Source organism: Cricetulus griseus, chromosome 7, assembly GCF_003668045.3.
Source record: "Cricetulus griseus strain 17A/GY chromosome 7, alternate assembly CriGri-PICRH-1.0, whole genome shotgun sequence".
NCBI classification, from domain to species: Eukaryota; Metazoa; Chordata; class Mammalia; order Rodentia; family Cricetidae; genus Cricetulus; species Cricetulus griseus.
In genome coordinates this window covers 2718336-2739429 of record NC_048600.1, presented here as the reverse complement: position 1 = coordinate 2739429, position 21094 = coordinate 2718336, and the positions used below count along the sequence as shown (strand labels likewise).

The 21094-nt window shown below is 41.9% G+C and overlaps 1 protein-coding gene across 3 annotated transcripts in view; it reads left to right on the top strand.

Annotated features, from left to right (window-relative positions):
* Window positions 1-21094, top strand: part of Dipk1a (divergent protein kinase domain 1A) — a 73863-nt gene that overhangs the window by 7883 nt on the left and 44886 nt on the right. Inside the window, exon 2 of one of the 3 annotated variants that reach the window (XM_027425929.2) lies at window positions 14440-14569. The exons of 1 other annotated variant lie outside the window; for it this stretch is intronic. The gene's annotated coding sequence lies outside the window, so the exon portion shown is untranslated. Of the gene's footprint in view, window positions 1-14439; window positions 14575-21094 lie in introns of all 3 variants that reach the window. One more of the 3 variants, XM_027425928.2, reaches the window with a different exon arrangement.

The following is a 21094-nucleotide window of genomic DNA, read 5'->3' as shown; positions in this document are numbered from 1 at the left end:
ATGGGATGACTGTAGTAGTTCTGTTGTTTCTTCTTGTGGTGCTTGTGCTCAAACCCAGGACCTGACACGGGGCATGCAAATTCTGCCAGTAATAACTACAGGCCCAGCCAGGTGTGGTGGCGCACACCCCTATTGTCAGCACTCGGGAGGCAGAGGCAGGCGAATCTCTGTGAGTTCAAGGCCAGCCTGGTCTGGTCTACAAAGCAAGTTCCAGGACAGCCTCCAAAACAATACAGAGAAACCCTGTCTCGAAAAACAAAACAAATTAATGTTTTAGTATATAGAAGAAAAGGTTTCATTGTAACAGTTTAGCCTTTTTAGCATATATATATATATATATGTATATATATATATATATAGCATATATATACTTTGTTTATATCCTTATGTCTACCACCCTTTTTTGTTTCCTCCCTCTTCTTTCTTTTCCTTTTCTGCCTCCTAAATATTACCTCTCTTGCATGTGTGTGTTTCTATAATCTGAATATAAGAAAAAATGGGCATACTTGGTTTTTCTTTCCCCCTCGTTCTCCCTCTCCTTCCTTCAACCCCCTTCCTCGCTCTTAACTACATCCACAGCCCACATACAATGAATCTTCATACTATTCTCCATATGGCCATGTTTTTTTTACATTCTTACCGACAGTGTGCAGGTGTTCCAATTTGTCCACACTCTCCTTAGCACTTAATTATTTTCTGTTTTGAGTGTAGTAGCTATCCTCGAGAGAGTGAAGTGATAGCTCATTCTGTGCTGATTTTTGTTTCCTTCATACTAGTGATATTGAACATCTTCTTGTATGTTTGCAGACCATTTGTATATCTTTTTAAAGGAGAAGTTCCTTCTTGATTTATTGCTTCAGTTTGATGTTTTCCAGTGGGACTATGCGTTATTGTAAACACTCCTCTTTCTTTGCAAAAATAGACATTCCTGAAAGATTTTGCATGTATTTACAACCTTCTGAATGAGTTAGTGCAGAAACATAACAAGTCAGTTATTGGGTTATTAGATCTTACTGTCAGTGCCACATTTCACTCCTCACTCTACATTTCTTGAAAATCAGGCAGGAGGATTTCTGAGTTCAAGGCCAGCCTGGTCTACCAAGTGAGTTCCAGAATAGCCAGGATACACAGAGAAATCCTGTCTTAGAAACCAGAAAAAGGGGGGAAAGGGAAAGAAGGAAAAAAATCAGAGCTTCTTGGTCAATATGCCAGTCTAGAAACCCTTGCTTGGAATTAGTTTTGTTTTTATTCATATTTAATTTTTTTTAAATTTATTTACTTTTATGCGCATTGGTGTTTTGCCTGTATGTATGTCTTGTTAGGGTGTCAGATCTTGGAGTTACAGATAGTTGTTAGCTGCCATGTGGGTGCTGGGATTTGAACCAAGGTCCTTTGGAAGAGCAGTGAGTACCCTTAACTGATGAGCCATCTCTCCAGCCCTATATTTAGTTATTTTTAAGACAGGGTTTCTCTAGTATGTAGCTCTGGAACTCACTGTGTAGACCAGGTTGGCTCTCTGGGATTAAAACTATATACCACCCCCTAGCTGACTGTGGTGGCATGTTTTTAATCTCAACACTTTAGAGGCAGAGGTGGGCAGATCTCTTTGAGTAGGAAACCAGCCTGGTCTACATAGTGAGTTCCAGAATAGTCAAAGAAATGTGGAGAGACCCTGTCTCAGAACAGACAGACAAAAACAAACAAACAAACAAAAGCAATTTACTGCAAAACTTTGCTAAGAGCACTGTTTCTTAATGTCAGTATCACTGACATTTTGGACTAGTTGTTTTTTGCTGTGTACGGTTCTGTATTGTAGAATATTTAGCAACATCCCTGGTTTATATCCTCTGTATGCTACTGATATCATCCAGTAGTGGCAGTCAAACATTTCTTCAGCATTGCTAAATGTCTTTGGTGGAAGAAAAATAGCAGTTGAATATAGTTATGAGAATAAGAGGATTCTTTTTCATTTTGTGTAAGCTTATTTGCTTTGTTTGTTTGTTTTGTGTTTAGAGACAGGGTTTCTCTGTACAACAGCCCTAGCTGTCCTGAGACTGTTCTGTAGACCAGGCTGGCTTCACAGAGATCTGCCTGCCTCTGCCTCCTGTGTGCTGGGATTAAAGGTGTGTGTCACCTCCGTGCTAAGCTCATAATAACTTATGTATGATTAGAAATGTATCGGCTGTCTAGAATTATATTAAGGGACAGAATGAGAACTTTTTTTTTTGAGACAGAGTCTCTGTATTAGTTACATTTCTATTGTGGTGATAAAAACACCATAACCAAGGCGACTTACAGATGGAAGGGTTCTGGGGGGCTTAAGGTTTCAGAGGGAATTAGGAGTCCATCACCATCAGGGTGATGATCTCGGCAGAAGGCAGGTGTGGTGACAGGAACAGCTGAGAGAACTCACATATCATGGAGAGAGTAAACTCAAAATGGCAAAGGTCTTCAAGCTTTCAAAACCCACTCCCAGTGACACACCTCTAGTAAGGCCACACCTCCTAAGCCTCCCCAAACAAGTCAACCAGTTCCAGGCATCCAAATGCCAGAGATTGGAATTTATTCAAACCACAGCTCTTACAGCCCAGGCCGGCCTTGAAGTTAGTGTAGCAGATGACAGCCTTGAACATGTGATCCTTCTGCCTCTACTTCCAAGTGCTGGATTATGCAATAAGGTTTATGAGGTACTAGGGATTGAACCTTAGGTCTCATGTATGCTGGGCAAGCATTCAACTGAGCCCCATTCCCAGCCCCATGAAAAACCACATTTGAAGTAATTTATGGAAATGTATCTGTGTTCTAGTGTTCCAATAACCAATCACCACAGATTTTGTGGCTGCAACAATGTTGAGTTATTTGTGCCCTGATTTCAGTTCTGTAGGTCACATGTCTGGGCACGGTGTGACTCATTTGGCTCTCTGTTCCAGGTTTCACAAGGATGAAGTCAAGGTCTCTGGGCCTATTTCCAGAGTTCTAAGAATAAATTGGTTTTCAGACTCCTTTAGCATGTTATCAAAACTTATTTCCATGTGGTTGTGGAACTTAGGCCCCCCAGTTCTCCCTGGTGGCTGCTGGGTGGTTGTTCTTGACCTCTGCATTTATGATTCTCTCATCTTCGAACTCAGCAACAGTGGGCGGGACACACACACACACACAGACACAGACACACACACACAGACACACACAGACATACACACACACAGACATACACACACACACACAGACACACACACACACACACACACACACACACACACACACACACTTGACCTCTGCATTTATGATTCTCTCATCTTCGAACTCAGCAACAGTGGGCGGGACACACACACACACAGACACAGACACAGACACACACACACACACACACACACACACACACACACACACACACACACACACACACACATTTGACCTCTGCATTTATGATTCTCTCATCTTCGAACTCAGCAACAGTGGGCGGGACACACACAGACACAGACACAGACACACACACACACAGACACAGACACACACAGACACACACACACACACACACACACACACACACACACACACAAGTCAAGTGTCTTCAGCTTCCCTTTCTTCCTCATCGTTTCTTCTCCCTTTTCACCTCACTAACTCTTCTGCCATGCCCCTCTGCTCCCAAGGCTTGTATAATTAATTACATTGAGTCCACCAGAAAAACTTCTTTCAAAGTCTTCCGATTAGCAACTGCGTCCATCTGTAGAGTCCCTTCCACAACAGTGCCTAGATTAGTGTTTGATTGAGTAACCAAGGAGTAGGAGCCCTGAAGGCCATTTTTGGAATTCTTTCTGCTAAAGACAGATGTGACTGGATTCTAAGAGTTTAAAAGAAAACATTCATTTCCCAAAATGTTTTGAGTTTTCTTCTTAGTAGTGTTAGGTTTGTTGTGGCGTCAGGACTAGAGATGTAGCTCTGTGGTACAGTGCCTGCTGACTGAGCACAAGACCCTGTTCCCTGCAGTGCTGGGGGAAAGGTGGCACCAAAGGGGAGATTTTAGAAGAGAGCTATGAATTTCACAATGCAGTTCACAGTAACTAAGTTATGCAACTAACCTAGATGCCAGCAACAGGGATACAGATAAGAACAAATTTGGTATGTGTACACTGGTTTTTTTCTTCATCCATAAAGAAGAACTGTGTCAGCCAGGTGTTGTGGCCTTTAGTCCCAGCACTGGGGAGGCAGAGGCATGTGGGTCTGAGGTTGAGGCTAGCTTGATTTATAGTGTGAATTCCAGGAGAGCAGGGGCTCTACAGAGAAACATTGTTTTAAAAAAACAAATTGAAGAAGAGGAGGAGGAGAAAAAGAAGGAAGAAGAAAGAAAACAGAAATACCAAGTCATATTGCCTGCAGGAAAATGTATGCAACTGGAGATCCTTGTGTTAGGTGAACTAAGACAATCTCAAAGTTAAATACTGATTTTTTTTCTCTACTTTGTGCTTCCTAGATCATATATAGCCATGTAAAACTGTGTATGTGTAGTTTTAAAAAGAGAAAGAACTGCTTGTTGATTGACCTGGCAATTACTATGGGAAAGTTTGGGGTATTTATGACAAGAGGAAAAAAATGCAAATACCAAATTTGGAAACTCTTGTTTTTACAGTAGTCAGTGCTCAAATCTTTTGTGTATTCATGCAGACTAAAGAACACATGAATCCACCATAGCTTTTGTTCTTCCACGGACTGGCTTACTAGAATGGCCTAGTCTACCAGTTTAGAGCCTTCCTCCTTGATTTAGCGTCATCTTTCCCAAAGTGCAAATCTACCTGGGCCTCCCTTCTTTTATCCTTGTCCTTTTGTGTCCTTAGTCTCGGTAGGTCTGGTTCTGTGGAGAACCTGGCCTCTTATTCCTGCCACCACCACCACCACTGCAGTCTTGAGATACCTGGCTTTTCTGAGCATAGCAGCACGCCACTTAACTCTCCCATGTCTACCCAGCCTTTCCTCTTTGAGTTATTTATTGTAAATTTTGCAGTGCTGTGAATTGAACCCACAGCATGTGCATGCTAGACAAGCACTCTATCAGTAACCACTTCCCTGTTCTACCATTTCCTCTTTGTCCTGTAGTGCTCTTCCTCTTCTGAGCCTTTAGAAGCCTTTAGATCTGCTTATCTGCTTTATTTACACTTATCTTTTAAGTCTCAATTCAAAGAGGAAGTGACCTTTGAATAGTCCCTCTCTTAACACCTCCAGGGTTAGCTTCCTCTTTTGTTTGTCCCAGACTCTTAAGCAAATGATATCCAGCACCTGTGTCTCTTACATGCTACTGAAGCAACATCTGGGATTTTCTTACCTTTTCTCAAAGTTGTGAGCTCCTTTGTCCTCTCTTTGTCCCTTATGCCTGGCTCAGAGTGGGGCGGTCAATAGATGTGGAGTACAGTGAATCTGCTTAAACATTTATAGAGATATGGAGTGGAGGAGGAGTGTTGTATTTGTTCATTTGCTTGTTTGAGAAAGGTTCTTGTGGGTGTACCAGGATGGCTTGAACTCTAAGTGATTCTCCTGCCTCTTGGTCTGGGATCACACACATGCTACAGCTGGTTCAAGATACAGAGCTTTATGGAACAGGTTAAATATGTTAATTATGTTAAAGAATGTATGCATAGTAAATAAACGTGCATAGCTGATCATATATTGTAAGCCATAATGCTTCCTTGCACATCTCTGGTCTGCTTAACTCCCAAAGCATTTGTCTGTCTCACTTATCTGGTAACTACACCTCTAACTTCTAACTGTGTCTCTGAAGAGTATTGCATATATCCTAGAAGATACCTAATATGATGAGTGTGGATGCTGAAAGAAATAATAAAATATAATAAAGAAAATTTCAGATATTTTTGTTATGATAGCTGATTTTCTGTATTATTTTATTTGTGAGTTTTTTCTTTCTTTTTTTCCTTGAGGCTGGATGTACTCCTACTTTGGTAGTCCTGGAACTTGCTATGTATACCATTCTGGCCTTTAACTCACAGAATTCTGCCTGAATCCTCCATGCTCATATGTCAATGCTACTTAATTTTAACTCTTTATTATATTTTTATTCATGCATATTTGTTTGTGTGTGTGTTTGTGTGTGGTTGTATACATGCCATAGCATAGAAATGGATAGTTGCAGGATTTATTTTTCTCCTTCCACTTCATTGGTCCAGAGAATCAAACTTAGATTACCAGGCATGGTAGCAGGCACATTTACCCATTGAAGCATCTCACCAACCCAAGAAACCTTAATTAAATTCAGTGAGGCACAAAAATAAAGAAGCATTGAACAGATATGAAAGGTAGCAGGGGACTTTGGCAGAGGGGCTTGGAAGGTAACAGAGTGGGGGAATGATCAAAGTACATTATATATCTGTATGAAATTGTGCAAGAAAAAATAAATATGAAAACTATAAATTATACTACTATAGGTTGTTAATTTTTCTATGAAATAAGACCTCCCTCATAAACCTGAGACCCACAGACCTTAACAGTTGCCTCTGTTATTAAGTCCATTGTTCCCAGGGAACATCAGACATCTGCCATTAGGGAAGAAAATGGGGCATTTACAGATTCCCTAGGTTTGCTTGCTTTTTGACATTTCTGTTAAAGAATAATGATTTAAAACCAGTCCTAATAAAATATGAGCTATATTTAAGAGCATCATGGGCCTTCTTCCCTGAGTTTTCTTATCAACTGTTACCTGGCCCCTAACTCCAAGTGAAGCAGGCTATTTGAAGAGCATCAAACCATTTGAATAATGAAAATGACTCTCACCTCCAGAGAGAGAGATTGAAAGGAAGAACTGGATGTATGTTGACCTTATGTGTATTTTAAAAAGGCAAAGTAAATGGTCCTAGCATACTGTAATTTATGTGTTGAGACCCAGCATAATCAGAGTTTGTTCTGGCCTAAGATGAAAGACATCTCTAATTTTAGAGTTCCCTAAAATGTGATTCTATAAATACTCTTCAGTGTAGACCTAGTTTGTATGCTAAGATTGCATTTCTTCTCTCTAGGGCTAGGCCAATGACCCTTGGACTCCCAGGCTTTCAACATTAATAGCAACTAGATACTCTTTTCTCATAAACCATAATTCTTCATAATCAGGCTACTGGATGTCCTGCTATAATGTCTATTTCCTTTGGGTGTGGAGTGGGGTTTGGTTTTGGTTCTTTAAAAAAAAAAAACAAATTATTACTTTGTAGTTCAGGGAGGCCTGGAACTCATGAATATAGCCTAGGCTGGTCCTGCCTCAGCCTCCTGAGTGCTGAGATTAAAGGAGTGCATGATCATCCCTGGCTTCCCTGTGCTGTAGGCTGTTCTCTGGTTTCTGCCCAGCTCCTCTGTCCTTTTTCAGGGAACTCAGCAAGTACAAAGTTTTTTTCTAGGTGTTTTCTAATTGCCTTGATTCATTCTTCCTTCCTTCCTTCCTTCCTTCCTTCCTTCCTTCCTTCCTTCCTTCCTCTGGCACAATATGCCTTTGTCATAGAGCCATTTTCTTTTCTGTACTCTTGGTTATATTTTATGTTTTGAACTCTCTTTTTTTAAAATTAGAACCAATACCCCTCCATCCTCCAAATCACATGGATTTTCTGGGTTTACAACACACAATCTCCCTGGGGTACCCCACCCACCCACCCTCAGGATTGGACTCACTGTTTCTAGGATCCTGAGTTTTCCTTTGTTCTGGTTTATGCCGTCACCTTGCTGGTGGACATCCTGAAATAAGTTCTTTAAGAAGGATGTGAACCTTGGAGTGCTTTCATGTCTAAAGCTGAGTTTGTTATATTCTAGTTCCTATTTGTTATTGAGCTGGGTGCAGAATTTGGAGCTAATTTTTTTTCTCTGAAGATTGAAAATATGGCTTGCCCTCCTGCTTCCACTGGGGCCTGCTGATTTTATACATTTTATACCAGTGTGTCTGGTTTATGTGGGACTGGGAGTCTAACCAGCATACATGCTAGGAGAGTGCTTAACCAACTGAGCTGAATTCCCAGCCCTTTCGTTGTTTTTAAATGTATTTCCAGATCATCTTTTCACTTTCCTTATTTTTCTAAACACTTCTGAAATTCCAAGAATTTAAAATTTCTTTAAAAATGTTCTCCCAAGTTTGTTTTGTTTGAATGTTGGAGATTGAACCCAGGGCCTCACATGCCACTTAGCTACAGTCCCAGCCCTATGTTTTTGTGTGTGGATTTTTCTCTTTAGAATTTTGATTCTAGCTGTTCCTGTCCTCCTTCCACCCTGCTCCTTTGCCCTGCCTCTGCTGAAGACCGAAGCTAAGGTTTGCTAGGCAAGTGTTCTACCCCCAGATATGTTCACAGCTTTCCTAGGAATTTTAAAGAATGTTTTATTTCCCTTTATTTTAATGTGTGTTTTATTTTTCATGTGTGTTCTTTTGGCTCTTCTTTTCCATGCCCCTGGATTTCCTCATGTACCTACTGATCTTTGGTTGTCTGTTTCAGAAAGGATTGGGTAACTGGTGTGGTAGAAGTTGTTCTGTTTTTTCGGTAGACTCCTAACTTGTGTGGTGGCTGGTTTTTTTGTTTGTTTGTTTTTGTTTTGTTTTTTGACTGTCTTCTGTTGAGTGGAGGAAGCAATCAGGCTGCCAACCTGCAAGGTCTTGGTACAGCTACTCAAATATTCCGGCTGTCATCAGACTCACTTGCTCACTCTTGTCATCTTTCCTGCTGGTTGGCACCAAGCCCAAAACACTCAGGTGTCCTAAGGTTGGCTCTCTAGATTCCTTCAAGTTTCCCACAGCAGTTTGGCTTCTAGTTCCTGTAGGCTGTCGGATGGCGCATTCTGGGTTATGGATGTCTCTACCTTGCTCCTTAATCCATTAGGAGAATTACACTTGCCTTTTGAATTCTGCCATTTCTCTAGGTCTTTTATACAAGTGACTGTCCTACTTTCTTTTTAATGTTAATGTTTTATTGCTTCTTTTGCTTATTTGACTACAGTATGGCAAGCTGTGTAAATAACAAACATATATCTTCCGTCTAACATCTTGAATTAAAAGTCCTGATATGAAATTTAATCTTCGTTTGAATATTTACCTACCCTATTTATCCTCATGCCTGCGGTGTGCTTAGTTGTTAGAGAATTAGTGAGTTATTTCAGTAAAATTAGAGTAAGTAGCCTTAGATTGCATCAGACTGGAAAGATTCTTTGAGGCAAAGGAAGAAGTCACTGGGATGAAGTGACAACCTAGAGGATGGAAGAAAATATTTGCAAAGTGCCTATCTAACAAGGGATTAAGACCCAGAATATTTAAGGAAAAACTTGGTAGCTAGGAGAGTGGGGAGATGGCCCAGAGTGCAGAGTACTTGTCTGGCAGCCTGAGTTCAAATCTCCAGCCCCACATTAAAGCCAGGGATGGCAGAGTGCATCTTTAACCCTGCGCTGGGGGTGGGGGTGGGGACAGCTGGGGTCTCACTGGCAAACATGTCTAGCTGAAACTGAGCTTCAGGGTCAGTGAGAGACCCTGTCTCAAAAAGGTGGAGATTGATAGACAAAGACACCAGATGTCATGTCAGCCTCTGTGTTCCAAATGTGCTTTGTCTGCACACACACATTCTCTCTCTCCCTCTTCCCCTCCCCATCCCCCTCTCCTCTGCTGTCAGTGGCCCCAAACTCAAATAACTTCAATAAACCTAAGCAGATATTTTTCAAAAGAATATGTACAACAGGTATAGGGGAAATGCTCCATATAACTAAGTGGTTAACACTGATGTCAACTTGGTAGGATTTAGATATAACAACCTAGGAGACAAACCCATGGGCATGCCTGTAAGGAGTTTTTGGGTTAATTGAGGTGAGGAAAATTTAATGTGGGCAGCACCATTGCATGCACAGGGGCCTGGACTGAATACCAAATAGAAAGGAGAATGTGAACTCGGCACCTGTGTTCCCTTTTCTCTTCTTCCTGATTGTGGACACAATGTGATCAACTTCTTCATCCTTCTTTGCCATGATGGACTACCCTCTAGCTGAAGGATACAATAATCCTTTCCTCAAGTTAGATGTTTGACTACAGTAATGAGAAAAGTAACTAATACACTAACCAACAGAGAAACAAAAAACAAAACCATAATAGGATATGACTTCACTTCAGGATTAGGGGAGATAGCTCAGTAGAGTAAATTGCTTACCTCACAACAATGAATACCCAAGTTTGATTCCTAGAACCCGTGTGAAAAGTTAGTTATGGTGATGCATACTTGTAATCCCAGTAACTGGGAAGGTGAAGACAGGAGGATCCTTAGAGTTTGAAGACTAGCCATTTTAGCTTAATCTGCGAGCCCTGTGTCCCAGTGAGAGAGAAACTGTTTCAGAGAACAAGATGGACAGTTCTGAGGAGCAACAGCCAGGGTTGATCTCTGTCTCTCTGTCTCTGTCTCTGTCTCTGTATCTCTCTCTCTCTCTCTCTCTCTCTCTCTCTCTCACACACACACACACACACACACACACACACACACACACACACACACAGAGTAGGGTCTTAAAACTAGCAGGAATGTTTGTGCCTTTTTTCTATGGGCAATGCTACAGCAATACTTCTCACTTTACTCATAATGCCACTTACACTTTGGTTCATGCTTATGTCCTATAAAGGATTTTTATATTAATAGAATGAAATGTTTATGCATTTCATCAGCTTTTAAGTGGCATTGGTTGAAATGGACTCATGAGATAATGTATTCCCCTAGGACAGAGAAGGGATAAACAAACCTTCTTAGTCCATTACAGCAGGGTAGTTTGGTCAATTTATAATCCTTAATTATCATCATTAAAACAGTAGTCTAATTTGCTTCAGTCTGATTCTTAGCTTTCAAGTGGAGTTGCTCCTTTGATAACTATTGTGTTGCTGTTTTAATGCACCTGGTTTTGCAGTCGTCCTGTCCTCATCAAAAGTATTCATTGTTCAACTGCTCACTAGCATGGATTCCCTGTGCTTGAACTGACACAGGTGCACCTTGACTGTTTCGTTTTGAGATAGAGTCTCTAGCCCAGGCTGGCATCAAGCTTAATATGTAGCAAAGGATGTCCTTCACCTTGTGATCCTGCTTTTAACCTCCCAGGTGCCAGGATTACTGGTGAGTGCCTCAACACCTGGTTAATGCCACTATGCCAGGTGGTTTATATGGTACTAGAGGTCCCACCATGGCCTTCCTGTGTGCCTAACACCCTGTCAGTTGATCTATAGTTTCAGCCCTACTTTGACTTTTTTTTTTTTTTTTGTATGCTTTAGATAGGATCTCACTAGGAAGCCCTGCCTGGTCTGGAACTCACTGTGTAGACAGCTGGCCTTGCACTCACAGAGATATGCCTCCTGTTCTCTCCCAGTACTACCTCACCTGGCTATTCTACTTTGACTTTTATCTTTGCATGGGTGTGCTTTTTCAGAGAACAGAGTGTGAGTAGTTCACAGAAATAAGTTTCGAGATCTTTGGACCCACTGTGTGCCTGTCCTGAGTGTGTCAGTGATAAACATTTGGGCTCCTGCCCTTCCCCTGTGCGCTTGCTGCTTTCCCACTTCTGCAAAAAGAAAGACAAGAGATCCACCAGGATCTCGTAAAGGCTCCTTGCCCTGTTGGAAACTCTACCAGAATGCCAAAGGGCAATTAAAAATGTTAGTGTGCGTAGAAGGATGCTTCAGCAGGTAAACGCACAGGCTGAGAAGCCGAAGTCTGCTGCTGGCTTGAGTGGGAGCCATGAACATTTGGAAAGGTGAAAGAAAAAACTGACTCCAGAAAGTTGTCCTCTGAAGATATGTACTTGGCAAAGCTTGCTCTACCAAAAGAAAGATCAGTAAGTTAGGTTTTATCAAAATTAAACTCTTGCTTTGTAGCAAACCTTGTTGAAAGGATGAGAGCCAGGAATTGTGACAATGTTTACTGAGGCAGGTAGATGGAGAGAGTTTGAGGCCAGCCCAGCCCCTATAACAAGACCTGGTCTCAGTTAATCAATCAATGAAAAGACAAGCTACAGACTTTGAAGCTACTTATCTGACAAGGGACTGCTATGTGTTCTATGGGATGTTTGAATGAGAATGGCCCCTATCGGTTCATATATTTAAACACTTAACCCTTAGCTGCAGGAGTTGTCTGCAGGATTAGTAGATGTGGCCTTGTTAGAAAATGTGTCACTAGGCTTTGAGTTTTCAAAAGCCCACACAGTTCCAGTCGGCTGGCTCTCTGCCTCCTGCTGGTGGATCACATGTAAGCTCTCAGCTAGCGCTCCATAGCCATGCCTGCCTACCTGCCACCGTGCTCCCCACCATGACAGCCATGGACTCATTATCTGAAACTGTAAGCCCACAATTAATTTCTTTTTTATGTAAGTTGCCTTGGTCTCTTCACAGCAGTAGAAAAGTAACTAAGATAAAGAGCAAAACAGGACATGTTCTTTCAAGGTCTGTAAAGAACTGTGTTGGAATTTTGATGGGATTTTGTTGAATCTATACATTACTTTTGGTAGGATGGGCATTTTAACTATATTAATCCATATGCATGGGAGATCTCTCCATCTTCTGATATTCTTCAATTTCTTTTTTCAAAGACTTGAAGTTCTTGCCATACAGGTCTTTCACTTCCTTGCTTAGAGTTACACCAAGACATTTTATATTACTTGTGGCTATTGTAAAGGGTGTTATTTCCCTGATTTCTTTCTCAGTCCATTTGTCATTTGTATATAGGAGGGGCTACTGATTTTTTTTTTTTTTTTTTTTAGTTAGTCTTGTATTCAGCCACTTTACTGAAGGCATTATTAGTTGTAAGGAGTTCCCTGGTAGATTTTTTTTTTTTTTTTTTTTTTTTTTTTTTTGGTTTTTCGAGACAGGGTTTCTCTCTGTAGCTTTGGAGCCTGTCCTGGCACTCGCTCTGGAGACCAGGCTGGCCTCAAACTCACAGAGATCCGCCTGCCTCTGCCTCCCGAGTGCTGGGATTAAAGGCATAGTCACCAACACCTGGCCCCTGGTAGAATTTTTAAGGTTGCTTATGCATACTGTCGTATCATCTGCAAATACTGATACTTTTTATATGTGCATGGTTTGGGTTTTTTTTTTTTTTTTTTTGGTTTTTCGAGACAGGGTTTCTCTGTGGCTTTGGAGGCTGTCCTGGAACTAGCTCTTGTAGACCAGGCTGGTCTCAGACTCACAGAGATCCACCTGCCTCTGCCTCCCAAGTGCTGGGATTAAAGGCATGTGCCACCAACGCCCTGCGATTTTTGGTTTTTGAGACAAGATCATTTTTTAAAGTTATTTACTTATTTTGGTTTTTCTGTATAGCCCTGACTGTCCTGGAATTGCTCTGTACACCAGGCTGGCCTCAAACTCACAGATTTCCACCTGTCTCTTCCTCCAGAGTGCTGGGATCAAAGGTGTGTGCCACCACTACCAGGATGAGACAAGATCTTACTATAGCTAGGCTGGCCTTGAACTTCTCTGTAGGCAAGGTGACCTTGAATACTACTTCCTTCTGATTTCCTCTCAAAGTACAGGCAGGCACTGCCATGCTCAGAGTATTTATTAGCACTTGTCCACACTTATCCACACTTTCAAGCCATTAAGACATAGGTACCCTAAGATTCAGAAGTCTCTTTAGCTCTTCTACTGAAAAACTGGCCTTGGAGATCACAGGCTGCGCAGGGAGCTCTTTCTCTTCAAATTCAGTGGCCTGGTAGCACCAAGTCAGGGATGGAGGAGGGTAGCCCCAGGCTAATTTTTTTTTTTTTTTGGCTTAGTTTGCCGTGTCTGTTGACTGACCTGTGTCTAGGTTTTCAAGGTTGAAAGCATTCCCTTGACCTCCTGAGTGCTTCTGGCTTGCAGTGTGGGAGTGGATTGGCTTATGTAGAAATGAAATTCTGAGACTTCCTTAGTGTAGATTTCCTTGTTTGTTGTTTTGAGATAATCTTACTATAATCCCCAAAGTGATGAGCCTTCTGCCCCAGCCCCCTGAATTCTGGGATTGCAGGCGTCAGTGTACTTGGCTACAATACATTGTGTTATGTTATACAATGTATTTCCTGAACTTACTTCTCTCATCTAACTCAAATTTTGTATACTTTGACCTATCTAAATGAAATTTTATATCCTTTGAGGAACATTTCCCCTTTGTACTATTTTAGTGGTACTTAAAATCAGTTCTCAAAAAGACTGGTTTTGTTTTGTTTTCTCAAACTTGTGGAGACTTTATTACTAGTGTGGGTAGGGGAAGCATGAAGTGTGGCCATGCCTGATGCAGTGCAGGGTATGGATACATGCTGAATTCTGACTGGGGAGGAGCCTGGGCATCATGCAGTAGTCAGAACAGGAGGGCTCCCCAGGATTCATAAGCTCGAGAGCGCGTGTGACATACATGATGCTGTAGTCTACTTGTGTTGCTTTAACAATACACAAGACTGGAAAACTTTAAAAGTAAATTTATTTTATAGTTCTGTAGGTACGGGAAGTTCAGCATCAAGAGACCTCAGGTTCCCTGGTGATGGTTGTTTCCATGGCTGTTTCCACCTCCACTGGGCAGCAGAAAGGACAGAAGAGGAGCTCCCTGTGAGCTCACACAATGTCAGGTCTTTTGTTCATATTTCTTTTGGAGAATCTGTCTGTCTGTCTCTTTCTCTACAGGGTTCCATGTGCCCCACATGCTGGCCTCTAGATTGTTGTGTAACTGAGAATTTTTATAATAGGGGTTAGGGAGGGCTGGAGAGATGGCTCAGAGGTTAAGAGCACTGACCACTCTTCCCGAGGTCCTGAGTTCAATTCCCAGCAACTACATGGTGGCTCACGACCATCCGTTATGAGATCTGGTTCCCTCTTCTGGTGTGCAGATATACATGGAAGCAGAATGTTGTATACATAGTAAATAAATAAAAAAATAGGGGTTAGGGAACATTAATTAGATGCCAAAATGCTTGCCTTGCAAGCCTGAAGACCCTAGTTTGAGTCCCAGAGCCCATGTAAAAAAGTTGGGCATGGAGGACCATACTTGTCTTCCAAGCACTGGGGAGGCAGAGACAGTAGATTTCTGAGGCTCCCTGACCAACCAACATGGTCTAGTTCGCAAATTCTAGGCCAAGTGAGAGTCTGTCTCAAATAAAGCAAGGAACAACATTCAGGTTGACTTCTGGCTTCCACATATATGTTACACACCTTCCCTGAAAAGACACACAATTTTTAAAATATTTTTATTTATGTGTACTTTTAATTTTAAATTAACTTTATTATATGTGTATGTGTATGGCACATGGGTGTGGATACCTATGGAAGCCAGAGGTGTCAGCTCCCCTGGAGCTTGAGTTACAGGCAGTTAGGAGCCACCTGACAATGGGTGCTAGGAACTGAACTTTCAGTCCTCTTCAAGAGCAGCCAGTGCTGTTTAAGTTTGGAGTCATCTCTCCAAATGCCCTCACACCCACACACAATTTTTAATTTTTTTCTTTTCTTTTTTGGTTTTTCGAGACAGGGTTTCTCTGTGTAGCTTTGGGGGCTGTCCTGGAACTCACTATTGTAGACCAGGCTGATCTCGAACTCACAGAGATCCACCTGCCTCTGCCTCCCGAGTGCTGGGATTAAAGGTGTGTGCCACCAGGCCTGGCTCATTTTAATTTTTTTATGTGCATTGGTGTTTTGCCTGCATGTATGTGTGTAGGAGGCTTTCAGATTCCCTGGAACTGGAGTTGTAGGTAGTTTTTAGCTGCCCTATGGGTGCTCAGAGTTTGAACCTGGGTCCTTTGGAAGACCAGCCAGGGCTCGTAACAGCTGAGTCATCTCTTTAGCCCAGCATTTTTGTTTTTTAAACAGTGTTAAAGTTAGAGAAAATAACATGTGTCATCTCCATACATATGTGTCATTATACTCTGTCATTCTTTTCCTCCTCCCTTTACTGCTTCTGCAATACTTCTCTTCATCCCCCCTTACCGTACTCTCCTCTTACTCTAGTTTTCCACAGTGCTTTGCACAGAACAGACATAAAATCATCTTGTCAACAATGTTTTATACTGGGAACAGTTGCTATGCAAAAATGCTTGGAAGTTTGTTGTGGTTGTGGGGTGGTATGTGCATGTAGACGAGTGGGGCCTCTGCTGTGCCCACATACAGAGACCACAACAGGACATGGGTGTCTTCATCTACCCCTCCGTGTCTTGATTGCCTTGGAGCAGGGTCTCTCATTGAACCGGAAGCTTGCCAGTTTGGAGAGGCTGGCTGGCTGGCCAACAAGCTCTTAGGATTGCCAGTTTCTGTCTATGCATGGCTTTTTATGTGGGTGCCAAGTATTCAGACTCTGGTCCTCATGCTTGTCTACCTAGTCATTGCCCCCAGCCCCAGTAAATTCCTAATGTAATCAAAGCTATCAGTTTTTCTGTTATGGTTAATTTTTTGTCTACAATTTTTGTTTACAGCTATCAGAACTTTATTGCCTTTCTTTTACATTCAGCACTGTGTCTGTCAGAAAACTATAAGGTATAATTTGAGATGTCAGCCCCACCACCCATTGGATAATAAAATGATCTTGGGCTGAGAGTTTTTTAAAGCAGCAGGAATACCTCAGCAAGCACTGAGTCATTCATCTCTAGAAGTTTCAGTTCTGGCCCCAGCAGAAGCCTAAAGATGTCTGGAGGCCTGTTTTTCTTTCTTGATAGACCGGTAAAGCAGGTGGGGGTTTCCGTCAATGTCCCCACACACTGAAAGTCCCATGGGTTAAGAAGAAATATAGCTTACAGTTCACTATCAAGCAACATTCACAGATTATGTTCTGAGTGACCAGTTAATATGCTGAGAGGAAGCTGGAGGGGTCTGGTGCCTTCATCAGTCAACTTTATCAGATAGTTCTGGGCAAACTGACCCAGAGGGACAAAGATCCCAAAATTATTCTGAGAAAATTTATTCTGAGAAAGGGATATAAAACTTTAATGTTTATTTAAAAACAAAACTTTAGATCTGGAGCTTGCTGGCAGTTCCTGCCTGTGTTTTGGCTCACAGGGCAGGATAACCACACTGTCCTGTCACCTTCCTCTACAGCCATCAAGTACATTTGCTTCTTATGTCAACTGAACCCTTTTCTTTAGTCTTTGAAGATTTTCTGCTTTAGATTTGGTAGGTAAGAAACTGTGGTGGCTTGAATGTAACTGGCCCCATAATCTCAGAGTGGCTCTATTAGAGGTGTGGCTCTGCTGGAGTGGGTGTGGCTTTGTTAGAGGAAGTGAGTTACAGCCTTTTGAGATTTCCTATGCTCAGGGTGCCTCCCAGGGAAGCAGATAACTTACTGTTGCCTGCCTGTGAAGGTACTGCCTGCATGCCGCCATGCTCCCGCCGTGATGGACTGAACCTCTAAACTAAGGAGCCACCACAATTGTTTCCTTTATAAGAGTTGCTGTGGTCATGGTGTCTCTTCACAGCAATAGAACCCTAAGACAGAAGACAGAAGTAAATGTCTGAAATACAATAAAAATTTTTTAATTAAAAAACCAAAGTATAAAAACTAGAAAGAGCCAGGAGGTAATGGTGCACGTCTTTAATCCCAGCACTTGGGTGGTGGATCTCTTTGAATTTGAGACCAGCCTGATTTACAAATCTACACAGAGAAACCCTGTCTCAAAAGCCAAACAAACAAACAACCTCCCCAACTAGAAAGAATGTATCTGTATACTTTGAAAGACCCCCCCCCCCAAGGCTCAGGCCCCCAGGATCTTGGTCCAGGAATGCAGTCACCCCAATCACCAGGCAGAGTCGAAAGCTTGATGCAAACTGCACAAGGCTTTATTATAGTTGTTTAACAAGCTAATCCCTTGTTAGCTCGGGTCTTTCATCCACCCATGATGGATGGCAGCGTAAGGGGAGTGTCTAGGGGTATGAACAGGCTCAGGATTGGTGTGGCTCCAAGCTTGGACGGTTTGCCCTGTGTTGATTGATCAACTGGTTGTTATGGCCCATAGGCCCTCCGAGGGTGGTTGCTATGCTCTGCATGTCATTGCTGTGCACTTGTCTGTAAAGCACACCCAGAGCCGTAAAGCACAGTACCACCAGCTAACTTCTGATTGGTTCCTTGCCACAAGGCAGGCATCTGACCTCCCTAGTGACCAAGGCAAGTTCAGACAAGTACGTGTACGGCTGTTATGGCTGCCGAAATGGGGAGCTGGTCCCTTCATTCCCCCATTTTTTATTTTTTTTTTATTTTTTTGGGAGTTCCAATCATGGAATTGCTGTCTCTCCCATGGCCCCATCAGGGAGTGAGAGATATTGGCATACCCATGCAAGGGAGTTCCTTCTGACTTAGCATTTCAACCAGGGAAAATGGGCAACGTATTCATTCCCATTCTACTTTCTGATGACTTTGGGATGAAGTTAGGGACCCAAGAAGGCTGAAATGCTAGTCAAAAGCAAAAACAGGAATTTAGGCAATGGGGATTCCATTAGGAGCTTCTGGTTGGCAGACTCTGTTTCAGAGACAGGGGGTGTCCACATCAGCTGGACTGGTTCATATCCACAGCAAGTCCAGGGCTCACAGTCTACTTAGGAATAGCCTGTAGTCAGCAACTGATATACTCAGATGTGTCTGCCAGCAGCAGAAACCTGTTTAAGACATGTTTAAACTGTGAACAGAAGTTAAAACGTATTTACTGAAGCCCACAGTGCAGAAAAAGCAGATATCTGGATCTGTTCAAACAGTTGGAACATATTTATAATTTTGAGTCCTAGCAATAATTACATATTTGGGCTAGAAGCATGTACATTTTTTTTGTCCAGAGAGCCAGGTATGGATTGGACAGAGGTGCCTTTGGCCTGATGAAAAGCCCCTTAAGTTTATACTTAGATGATAACCAAACTAAACCTAAAAACCTTGAGCTTGTGCCTGAACAGTAGATAGTCATTACTTTATCAGCTAACATGCTGACTAGTCTATAGTGGATCTGACTGCCTGATGCTGTCAAGCTGACAACCATTAATATTTCAGAGATCTGAGAAGGGTATATTTTTTCTGAATCTGCTAAAAAGTGACAGAAGCCAGTAAGAAGCCAGTCCATATACAGTTAGCCACACCCAAGTTTCTCCATTAGCATTGGAGGCAGAAGTATCAAAGAACAGCGATCTTCGCCAGGCCTATAAGGTGAGAGGTTTTTTCCTCTCTGTGGAAGAGGGACATGGAAAAGACTGACCTTGTTTTGTCTAGGCAAAGGGGTACAATCAATTTTCCAGTGTCTAGCAGCTTTGTCCACAATCTGGGCCAGGTCCTGGCACACAGCAGGTGCCACATCTGAGCATCTCGCTCACTGGTCAGCATCATCATTATCCAGGTACAGGAACTGGGGTGCCTCATAATCTTCTTTGGAGACTTTGGGTCACTGTCAGGATCTGGCAGTTTATCTGATTATAAATTTTTAAAACAACATTTTAAATGTCATATTCTGCAGGTCTCTGAAGCATTGGAGGTTTGTCTGTTTACTCTCCTTAAGCACACATTAAGCACACAGGTGGCTAGGTAATAAGGTCTTATTTCTGTAATTAATTTTCAGTCTGACTGTAACTGGTTTTAACTTAGTAGAATATTTGAAACTTAGCACAGCTGAATCTAAAACTGCATAGAGCTACCTTATATTCTTTAAACGGTAGCTACATGTACACATTTTAGCTGCTTGCTTAAACTTAACTTCTTTCTGAAACAGGGTTTCTCTGTGGCTTTGGAGCCTGTCCTGGAACTCGCTCTGTGGACCAGGCTGGCCTTGAACTCACAAAGATCCGCCTGTCTCTGCCTCCCGAGTGCTGGGATTAAAGGCATGTGCCACCAATGCCCTAAACTTAACTTCTGAAAACATAAACTGTAACATCTTATAATAGATTAGCAGCTTTTATAAAACAAGAACTTTACATTGTCAGGCTTTGCTTAAAACATGATTCTAAATTGAAGCTCATTAAGTACAAACATTAATAAAAAAGACATTTTTAAAAAAACAAACATTTAAAAAACTAGTTTTAAAAAGAAATGTAAATTCCCTTAATGTCTTTCTGTAATATATAGAAGCATTAACATTTTAAATCTTAATTGAAAAACTTGTTTCTAAGATGGTACCTCTAATTTCCATGTGTTCTTTAGTCAAGATGGTGCTTTAAGTATCTTTTTTTTCAACTTCAGCAAAATGGCTACTAGTCAGCCATGTGGCTGGCTACAAAATGGTGGTGACCTGCACCATTTGTTGTAACAGAACTTCAGTTATGCCAGGAAACAGAACATTTTAAAACAAGCATACATAATTTACTTAAGAAATAAACAGAACTTTTTAATCAGAATTAACCTAATGTGGTCAAAATTTTAACATATATTACCAATTTTTAAAATTTATTATTTGTAGACATGAGAAACCATAACAGTTTACATTTTTCTCTGACTTTTAACAACTTTTCCTCTGGCCTTTGACAACTTTCCTCTGGCTTTATACGACTTGTTTTGACCCTCTATAACTTTTCATATACCTTCAGTTTATTTCTCTGATTTCCTTAGACATTCTTAGACAAATTTTTTTCTTTTCTCTTTATTTCTCAGTCAACATAAAAACTCTTATCAGTCCTTCTTAAGGTTTTTAAAATAATTTTAAGGCTTTTTTTTTTTTTTTTTTTTTTTTTTTAGAACATTAGGATCAGGCCAGATGGTTCACCCGCCCCAGCTCCATGTGCTCAGGGCAAAGACCTGGGTGGGGGCTGCTGCTGGTAATAATCCCAGACCCTCGGCCAATGCAGGGATGGGAAAAAGACCCCCTCGATTTCCCTGCATACCATGTGTGTGGAGCACAGAGAAGGCCAGTCAGCCAGGTAGATGGTGGCCTTGCAAGCCATGTGCTCAGGGCAGGGAAACTACCGCTGCAAGCCAGGACCTAGGGCAGGATAGCAGTTGGGGCAGAGAGGGCCCCACTTTGCATGCCTCACAGACGGGCAGGTGAGGATGGAAAAACAGACTCACCTACATCGGCCAGGCTCAGCTGTGAGGGTGGCAGCAATGGTTGGAGTTTAGAGTACCAGGGGACTCCACTGCAGCACACTCTAACCTGTGGCATATGGCAGAGGAACTCCTGTCCCTCGCCATGTGCTCAGGGCAGCAAG